Source organism: Cebus imitator, unplaced genomic scaffold (assembly GCF_001604975.1).
Source record: "Cebus imitator isolate Cc_AM_T3 unplaced genomic scaffold, Cebus_imitator-1.0 Scaffold928, whole genome shotgun sequence".
Taxonomy (NCBI): Eukaryota; Metazoa; Chordata; class Mammalia; order Primates; family Cebidae; genus Cebus; species Cebus imitator.
In genome coordinates, this window is record NW_016108243.1 from 52,849 (window position 1) to 63,721 (window position 10,873).

The 10,873-nt window shown below is 40.1% G+C and overlaps 1 pseudogene; it reads left to right on the forward strand.

Annotated features, from left to right (window-relative positions):
- Positions 1–1,152: 1,152 nt before the first annotated feature.
- LOC108298287 overlaps positions 1,153–10,873 on the forward strand; it is a 16,404-nt pseudogene continuing 6,683 nt past the window's right edge.

Genomic DNA, 10,873 nt, shown 5'->3' on the forward strand with positions numbered 1-10,873 from the left:
ATTGGGGGAATTGTTTGAGCCCGGGAGATGGAGGCTTCAGTGAGGTATGGTCATGCCACTGTCCTCCAGCCTGAGTGAGAGAGTGACACCCTGTCCGAAAGAAAAAAACAGGATTTATAAATGAAGATATGAAAATAATTTATTTCTTCCACAAAAGGTCTTTCTGAGACACATCCTCCACTAAGGGACTGTCTGTTCCCAACGTTTCTGAATACATGAGATGAGACAAAGGGAAACAATAGCTCTCAAGTCTCTTTCTTCTACTACAAATGTCCTGTGGATGCGGGTCTGGGGGCAGCGGAACACCCTACCCTGACCTGCAAAGTTCCTGGCTCAATTTGCATGCCCCTTTCTGTGCATGGTCCTTGCTGCCCATGCACCTTGCTGTCTGCCTTCTGACCCTGCACAGCTGTGAAAGGAGATGTCGTGACTTCCTTCTTTCTTGCTGACTACGATGTAGCCATTAGGTCTGCAGATTAATCCTACCAGAAGTTGAACTGTCAGTGAGTGTAAGGGGGAGCGGAAAGGCTTCCTGTGGGTTGGGCCACTTGGTCCCTGGCCTCTGAGGTCATCATCTTTCTACAAAAAGTCAGTGATACCGCCATGGCCTTACTGTTGTGGGGTCCCGGGCATGGGAAGAAGAAGGGCCATAGAGAGGGGGAGAGTCAGGTTAACATGGAGTGAGTTTTGAAGGGTGACATTGTATAAAGTATTTGAGTCCTGGAGGCAAAAAAATAAAAAACCTCAAACACAGAGAGGAGGGATTCTAAAGTCGTTAGAGAGGACCTGCGAAGGAGCACCAGACAGAGAGAGGCTGGACAAGGAGGGGTACCATAGCCCTTGCCACACAAGGGGACCTCACTGCGCATGCTCCTGGGACGCCCGACTCAGTGCGCATGCTCACTGGGTGTCTTTCACTGGCCCCTTTGCCCGTTTGGTGAAGGCCGTGGAAGAGCGCAGCTCCAGTCCCTGAGGTGTGGATTTTTTCTCTCTTACTGCGACGCAGCTGGTAGGTCCACAAGCTGATCCAACTGAGAGTTGAAGTGTGAGAGTGAGGAGGAGCCAGCGGGCTTCCAGAGGAGGGTCGAGCAGGGTGGTTGGTGACTCCGAATGAGAAGGGCATCAAAGTCGTCGTCCTTCTGATATGGCGCCATGGCCATGGACTTGTCTTGTCTTGTCCGGGCCGTAACTAAGGAGGAAGGAGGGCCGAGGAGTGGAGGGGCTCACGTGAAGCTGGGGCGATGCTGGGGTGCTGCTGGAGGTATCTGAGTCCCAGAAGCACCTGGAACCGTCACAGAAGATTCTAGACTTCTCAGAGGTGACTGGGGAAGCATGGCGTGAGTGATATGGAACGGACCTGGAGACGGGTAATGCTGGAGCTCGTGACCGCAGCCCCGAGGTCTGTAGAGTGCCTGGAGTAGGTATCCTGTGAGGAGCACCCACTGCTGTGTGGCAGCTTGTCAACTCCACTGTGGAGATTGGAGTGAGTGGGGCTCTGAGTTCCGGAAAATGTGATTTTTGTGGGGAAGTAGGCCTAGAAAATGAGTGTGTGACAAAATTCGTGGTCACTGCAGTTTTTTTTTTTTTTTGTTTGTTTGTTTGTTTGTTTTTTTTGAGATGGAGTCTCGTTCTGTCGCCAGACTGGAGTGCAGTGGCGCGATCTCGGCTCACTGCAACCTCCACCTCCCGGGTTCAAGCAATTCTCCTGCCTCAGCCTCCCCAGTAGCTGAGACTATAGGCGCACACCACCATGCCCGGTCACTGCAGTTTTAATTCTCTAACTATGATTTCCTACTTGTTTCCCTGATGAAGTGTCCAGTTGTGAAACCAACCTCATGGGTAATACCCTGTGTCTTTTGCCAGGAGCCATAAGATGTTACTCATGTAGCTGGACCAACTTCAGTGACTTTGCAAGCATTGGATTTAAAAGTCACACCACTTGGACTTTCAGTGTTTCTAAATTTTAAAAAAAATGACCAGGTTAACATTTGACCATGAAAGTTGTCAAATACAGTTGTCCTGTCATATGCGTTTTCCCATTCACACTGTTCTGCTTGCAGAATGAAATATGTGTTGGTGAGGAAGATCAACATATAGGCCTATACTAAGAAGAAGTCCACAGCCTCCTGATCTCACTGTACCTCTACTTGAGAATGTCTTAACCTTTGAAGTTTTTTCTTAGCAGGAAGTGATTTTTCTGATCTGTTGTTGGATTAGTACAGATACACTGATAATGGTCTCCCATGCTGATAAAAAAATGATCATGGCATCTCATGAAGGAAAGACTAGTCCAGAGGATTATGTTTGAATTTTGTGTGAATGGATGATTGTGTGTTCCCAGATTTTGTCCATAACTTCTTCCTCATGCTTATTCATAACAGGTTACACACATTCATCCCAACATAGATTAAAACGGCTTCCAAACTCCTTGAGGATAACTGCCTTGGTGCAACCTCTCTGAGGAAAGAATCACATTATGAAGAAAAAATATATGGGGTAGTGTTGGAGAAATGTCTGTAGATGTACTTATGATAAGCAATATCTATGTATTCTGTATATTTATATTATTTACATGTATTAATAACAAAACATTTTATCAGCACACACAGAGACACCAAGTCCCAGAAGCCCAGTAATGGAGAACCCCAAGAAGAGGAACCACCAACGGAAAGTCGGAATCCTACGCCTGATCAGGAGAGATAAGACAATCAGGATTTCCCTTCCCAAGGTACTAGGAAGGGAAAGAAAGAATGTCTATGGGGCAGGAGGAGGTGTATGTGTGCCTCACGCCTTATGCCATGAGCAGTAAGAGGAGGAAAGAAAACATTAAGAAAAGATAGCAAACATTTGCTCAAAGTTGGCTGGAAAGGGGAGATTATAGTTTGCAGCTTCATGCAGTTTCTGGATATAATGAATCTTTTCCTTTTCTTCAAGGTGGATTTTGTATGCTTGAAAATAGAGTCCTTACTAAATCACTTAAAACCATTTAAAATGGTGTATAAGAATGTACATTATTTCACTAGTTTAATTTGATCTTCTTAGAATGTTGCTGTATGATCACCTCAGCCATAGTGTTCACAGTGTTGTTAGTACCCTTTAATAGCACGTGGAGTGCCAAGTCACCCAACTTTATAACACTGTGAATATGGCCCATTTGCAAAGGGATGTTAGCCCCTTTTTATAAATAAGGAAACTGAGGCTCAGAGATTGAAGCTTACAAAGAATACTTGACTCATGGAGAAGGAATTTATATTTTGTTGAAAGGTTTCTTCTGTTCTTCCTACAATCCATGTTTTAATAATAGAAAGTGAATTGTTTGCTTAAGATGCAAAATGCTTTATTGTGTCCGTGCTGTAAGTACTTCAGTATTGGCTTAGGACAAAACAGTTCAATGAAGCAGGATAGTATGAGTAAAGTACACTGACACACAGATATTATGCCTTGCCAGTTCAGCTGAGGATCCCTGGCCGCCTACCGGCACCCTGGAGTGTGCTGTAAAGAGATACCAGTGGCTGGCCCCCACCAGCGAGAGTGATTTGCATTTAGTTAGTAAAGTTTAATTGACAAAGACTTGACTCAACACCAATCTCTTGAGTGAAGAGATTAAAGGACAGGTTTGGCTGCATAAAGCAAACACCATTAGAGGGTAAAATCCCTGGTTGATCTCTCCCTGAGAGGGCCATCTGGCTCAAAGCTTAGTTTTAAGGCCATATGGGCAAACAAGTTAGTTAAGTTAACTCCCCCACATACCCTAGCTATTTGCTTTACTTCTTAACCAGCTGTCAAGGGGATTTAGGCTGCCTTCAGCCAAGAACAATAGAAAAAACCTTTAGGCCTTCTAAAAGGGTATGAGACTATGTTCTATAACTTTCTCTAATATTTTTTCCATAATATTTTTACTGTCACCCTGAGTGAATTCCCACAATAGTAACTCTAAAAAAGAGCTCAATGAATGACAGCCACTGTTTCCTTTGATCCGTCTTTTTGACAGTATGTTTGATAAATGTTTGATAATTCAGGACACTGGCATACAAGGATCTTATATTAGTATGATTTTTAAGAGGGTTCCAACAGTTGTTTAAATACTTTCATATTTAGAAAACTCGAACTAAGATATGATTATCCTGAACCAGAAAATGTATCCTCAACAGATAGCATTCTCAAGCTAAACGTTGACAGAATTTGGGCCATCGATTACTTTAGCAATTCACCATTAAGATGTTTCCAGATGTGACTGTCAGCAATACCCATTAATTTCTTTGCACTCAACTTTCCATACTCTCACTGCAAGACAGTGATTTTCCAGTTATTTCTGGTACATTTTTTTGAATGAGCTTCATTTATAGAAAGTTACATATATGGTTCTTGGACCTAAGCATAGGATAAAGTTAGTTAACTATCCAAATAATTCCAGGTTACCTCAACAATGGATGGGTCTCACAAGTGTAAGATTTGTCATAGGTGCACAAGTACGTTGATCTAATTCTTTGGAAAATTACATTTCATTTATGATTAAAGTGGTATTCAAGTGGCTGACTTTCAGATTTCATAGTTGATACATGGTGTTCATAATACACAATGGTAAAGTACAGGAAATTTAGGTGTAGTATGATTTATACTTAGATTGTAATTTAAAATAAGACATTAGGCCAGGAGCGGCTGCTTATGAATGTAATCGAAAAATTTTGAGAGGCTGGGTGGGGCAAATCCCTTGATCCCAGGAGTCCAACACCAGCCTGGACAACATTGAGAAATCCTGTCTCAAATCAACCAATCAACTAACCAAACAAACATTAGCCTTGGCAGTGGGGTGCACCTGTAGGCTCAGCTACTTGGGACGCTGAGACAGGAGGTTCTGTTGAACCTGAGACGTTGGGCTCACAGTGCGCCTTGATTGTGCTACAGCACCCCAACCTGGACGACAGTGAGTCCCTGACTCAAAAAACAATGAAAATAAAATAGGATATTATAAAACAGAAAAAGTTGTGACAACTTTGCGCGACATTCATTACCATGCTAACTGACACAGTTATTTCTCATTTTATTTTCATTTTTTTCTTGTTTTGGGACAGAATCTCATCTGTCAGCCAGCCTAGATTGCTATGGCATGATCTTGGCTCACTGCAACCTCCACCTCTTTGGTTCAAGCAACCTTGCCCTCCCAAAGTGCTGAGATTACAGGCATGATCCATCATGCCCTGCCCAGGCTTTGTTTCATAATGCTAAGGAAAAGAGTATTATCATTTCCTTATTTGTATTTCATGTTGGACTGCTTAAATCGATAACCTTTGTATTTCGAAGTGTGTGAAATGGAAGGTGATCTGCAAGAACTGCACCAGTGAAAGAGCTGGTATGAATCTGGATTTTGGTCCTGGCGTCAAGGTGAAGGTTTTAGCAAAAGGAGAACACTATAAAATGCCAGAAACAGGTATGTTATCCATCAAGATGCAAAGTTATGTGCTTTCTCATTTACAAAATATTATACTTTTGATAATAGAGGGATAACATTGCTGCCACTTTAAAAACACAGTTCGAATGCAGACTTTCTTTGAAACGTCCTTCAGACCCAAAGGCCAGATTGCAAGACATAAACACTATCAGATACAGAAACAAATTGGGTCAAAGCCATATTGAATCATCAAATATGACTACATTTTCTTAGTTTTGTGTATAACCAACAGGTAATAATTTTCAGATACTTTTCTAATTTCTGCTTTTAACAAATGCATAATGCATTTGCAATACCAGTTTGTGTGAAATATGCTGAGCCCTGAAGCAGATTCTGATACCAGCTCTAATACAATTTGTGAGACTCTGGATGAATCGTATAAATTCCACACACATCCTTGGTCTTATTGAAAAGAGTGAATGCACATCAGATAGATTAAAATCCATTTCGGTGCTGATTTCTGCATGCTCTGGTTCTGTTGGACAGAAGAGAAAGATATTCTGATTTTCATGACTTGTTTATCATAACAATCAGCTTCAGTCCAATTCTAATGTGTGACTTGAGATTTCATGGCCCCTAAGAAAATGAGTGGGCACTCTGCTTGATGTTTGTTTTCCTGTATGGAGCCCTGTATGAGTGATCTTGAATTTTGTCAAATTCTGAATTCTCTGACTCTTAAAGAATAATTGCACTTTAAAGGCATCCTGCAGTGAAGCCTTGAATGAGTGAATAATAAAATGGCAAGAGATCATCAGGTTTCTGTGGCCAATGAAGTAGACAGAATGCATATAGGTCAGTGATGTGCAAGGTGGGTGTAAGATGCTTCTGCTTAGCATGCTCCCTGCCCTCCTGTCAGTCTTCATGATCTACTGCGTGTAACTACATTGAAGACTCATCCAGTAGAGTCACCTCTAACCATACCATAGGTTACATATTAGAGGCTTCTGCCTTGAGACATTGGATGATAGGGTTTAAAGTTCAACAACAGTAATGTGCTAATTCCTGAATAGTTGACACAAGTATATTTTACACATGTTTCCCAAATGGGCAACTGTTAATTAGGATACTTGTTGAAGTTAAAGGAAACACTTTATGTTTAAGGGAGAAATTACCTAAATGTTTTTACTCCACTCTGCTAAACCATTCCATTAGACTATTTACATTAAAAGGCAGCTCTCAGACAATTTCCCGGAGCCTATTGAACAAGCCTCAGTTGTATTCTTGGGAGATCATAGCTTTAAATGCAAAATAAATAGCACATTACATAATCAAGAAAATAATAATACGAAATAATAATGAAAGAGCCACAGAATAAACTTAAGAGAATACGAAAGTGGTAGTGAATAAAAGACAGGTATGAATCATTAGTAAAAGGAAAAGTAATTGAAATGTAATAAATTTAAAAGATTGGTCTTTTGAAAAAATAGCTATGAATAGAGTATTCAATAGTTCTACATAATCTTGAAGAAAATGGAAAAAGCAAAGCATGGAATATGAACAAGACAGAGTGATTTAATATAGGGCATTATTGAAAGCGAATGCAATCTTGAACTCACCAGAGTATGGATGAAATGGTTGATAAGCTAGGAAGACATACATCGTTTAATATATTTCTGTAATACCTGATTAAGCATCACAAAGCCTCTGGAAGAAACTATGAAATTTGCCATCTGTCCCTCAAAAACATTTACTTTTGGAAACAAATTGTGGCTTTTTCAGATATCTCACTCTTGTTTTCCATTTCCATATCCTTCCATTTTGTTGTGTGTGACACAGTTCATAATGCTATCACATATAGATGGCAAAACTGATAGTGATAGCTTAAGAGTAATGTGATCATGTATGTAATTATACAAATGGGAATACTTTCACGTGTAAAAAGAGGCATTATTCATGTTGACATCATGGTAGAAAACTTAGTAGAAATGGTGCCCATACCTTAAAAAGTACAGAAGTGTAAACTAAACTAGCCCAAATAAATATATTTGCCCTTCTGCACAGTAGAGTAAAACTAAGGCAATACTGGCCTTTCTATTCACTTCATTTCAGCAGTTCCTAAGGTGACATTAATCGTTTTCTTTGGAGATAGTTTTCAGACTATTTCCAGGAGCCCATTTGTCATCCAGACCATAGTTTCAAGCCAGAACATTAAAAAAGCGTTTGCAAAATATTATACAAGTTTTTGTACATTTCTTTTTTTGTTTCTTAGTTTTTTTGTGTGTGGTGCTGACATTTTGAGTAAAAGTATGCCCAATGTTTGCTTTCTACTTTAAACCCCTTTTTGGTGGGTTCACTTCACTTAATGTGTTCAGTGGTACCAGCTCTACCACAGAGTAATGTGTTCAATGCAATCCGTGGGGCAGTCTTCAGATTTCCTAGGTAGCTGTGTGTTTATAATATACAATGTTAAACTATGGGAAATGTAGGTGTGGCGTGATTTGTCTTAGATTGTCATTTAAGATAAGATATAATACAGGAAAGCAAAGGTGGGACATTTTTGCATCACATTTATTACCACAGTAGCCTACAGGGTTTTATGGCATAACACTGAGGAAAAGAATATGATCATTTCTTTCTTTATCATTCTTGTTTGGCTGCTGTAGTCTATATCCTTTGCATTTTTTAGTGCCTGACCTGGAAACTGATCTCCAGGATCTGTCTCAGTCAAAGACTGGGGATGAATGTGAAGATGGTCCTGTGGTCCAGGGAAACAGTATGCCAAAATCAGAGCAATTTAAAATGCCGGAAGGAGGTATGTTATCTATTAAGATTCAAACTTACATGCTGTCTGTATTACACAGTATTATACTTTTGATAGCAAAAAGAGAGAACATTACTGTCCCTTGAAAAACAGAGTTCAAATACAGACTTTCTCTGGAAGGTAGTTCAGACCCCAGAAGCCTGACTGCAAAACAGAAACATCATCAGATACAGCAGAAATTGGGTCAAAGTCATAATTGAATCACCAAATAGAAAAATATTTTCTCCTGAGTATAACTAACAGCTGACAGTTTTCAGATTATTTTCTAATTTCTGCTTTTCTCAAATATATAATACCATATGTATATGTAATACCACTTTGTGTGAAATATGCTGACCCTGAAGGAGATTCTAGTACCAGCTCTAACATAATTTGTGAGATTCTAGACAAATCACATAACTCCTACACCCATTTTTGCTTTTATTGAAAGTACTGAATGTACATCAGGTAGATTAAAATCCATTTCATTGCTGGTTTCTTTATGCTCTCATTCTCTTGGAGAGAATACAGAGATATTCTGATGTTCATGATTTGTTTATCATGAGAACCAGCTTCAGTCTGATTTTAATATCCAAGTTAAGATTTCATTGCTCCTCAGATAATGAACAGAAACTCTGCTTGATTTTTTTTTTCCTGTATGGAGACCTTCATGAGTTTTCTTGCATTTTGTCAAATCCTGAAGTCTCTCAGGCGCTTAAACAATGATTGCATTTTTTTTCACACGGAGTCTCGCTCTGTCACCCAGGGTGGAATGCAGTGGTCCAATATTTGTTCACTGTGACCTCCACCTCCTGAGTTCAAGTGTTTCTCCTGCCTTAGCCTCCTGTGTAGCTGGGAATACAGGTGTGTGCCACCACGCCCAACTAATTTTTGCATATTTAGTGGATACGGGGTTTCACCATGTTGGCCAGACTGGCATCAAACTCCTGATCTCAAGTGATCGACCCGCCTTGGCCTCCCAAAGTGCTGGGATTATAGGCGTCAGCCACTTCCCTTGCAGGACCCAATGACTGCATTTTAAAGTCTTCTCTCACTGAAGCCTTGAATGACTGAATAATAAAATGGAAAGAGACAGTCACATTTTGTGGCCCATGAAGTAGGGATCATGCATGTAAATCAGTGATGTTCAAGCTGGTTCTGAGATGCCTGTGCTAGGCATGCTCGCTGCCCTACTGTCAGTCTTCATGAGCTACTGTGTGCAATTAGATTGAAGACACACATGGTAACCTCTAATCATATCAGAGGTTATATATTACAGATTTCTGCCTTGAGTCTTCAAATGATACGATTTAAACTTCAAAGGCTGTGATGTACCAAGTCCTGAGTAGTCTACAGAGGTATGTTTTACATATCTTTTCCAAACTGCTGACTTAATTAGAAGAACGTCTGAATTTAAAGGAAGCACTGCATGTTTAGGGAAGAAGTTACCTAAATGCTTGTACTCCACACTGCTGAACAACTCCATTAGAATATTTACATTAAAAGATTGGTTTCAGACAATTTCTGGGAGCCCACTGGACAAGCCTTAATTGGATTCTTAGGACAGTCATAGCATTAATTATATATCTTATTAAAATACATAGCAAATTACATGATACAAGAGCATAATATTAAGAAATAAAAAATAACAAATGAGTCACAGAATAAACTTAAGGAAAAAGGAAACAGACAATAAATGAAAGGTATAAATCATTAACAAAAGGAAAACCAACCTGAAAGTCATAAACTTAATAGATATTTTTTAGAAATAGCTAGGAAGAGAGCATCCAGTAGATTGAACAATCTTGAAGAAAATGGAAAGGCACAACATGGAATATGAACAAGACACAGGTATTGAATGTAGGACATAATTGAAAGAGAATACATTCTTGAACACTAATATTTTCAGAGTGTGTGGATGAAATGGTTGATATGCTAGGAACACATACATTATTTAATATATTCATGTAATACCTGAATTTCTTTTTTTTTCCATTTATTTTATTGCATTTTAAGTGGTTTTGGGGTACACATGAAGAACATGCAAGATTGTTGCATAGGTACACACGTGGCAGTGTGATTTGCTGCCTTCCTCCCCATCACCTACATCTGGCATCTCTCCATTTGCTATCTCTCCCCAACTCCCCACCACCACCGTCCCTCCCCTATTTCCCCCCAACTGACCCCAGTGTGTAGTGCTCCCCTCCCTGTGTCCATGTGTTCTCATTGTTCAACTCCCACCTATGAGTGAGAACATGTGATGTTTGATCTTCTGCTCTTCTGTCAGTTTGCTGAGAATGATGGTTTCCAGGTTCATCCATGTCCCTACAAAGGACCCAAACTCATCGTTTTTGATGGCTGCATAGTAGTCCATGGTGTATATGTGCCACATTTTCCCTGTCCAGTCTATCATCGATCGGCATTTGGGTTGGTTCCAGGTCTTCGCTATTGTAAACAGTGCAGCAATGAACATTCGTGTGCACGTGTCCTTACAGTAGAACGATTTATAATCCTTTGTATGTATACCCAGGAATGGGATTGCTGGGTAAAATGGAATTTCTATTTCTAGGTCCTTGAGGAATTGCCACACTGTCTTCCACAATGGTTGAACTAATTTACACTCCCACCAACAGTGTAAAAGTGTTCCTATTTCTCCACATCCTCTCCAGCATCTGATGTCTCCA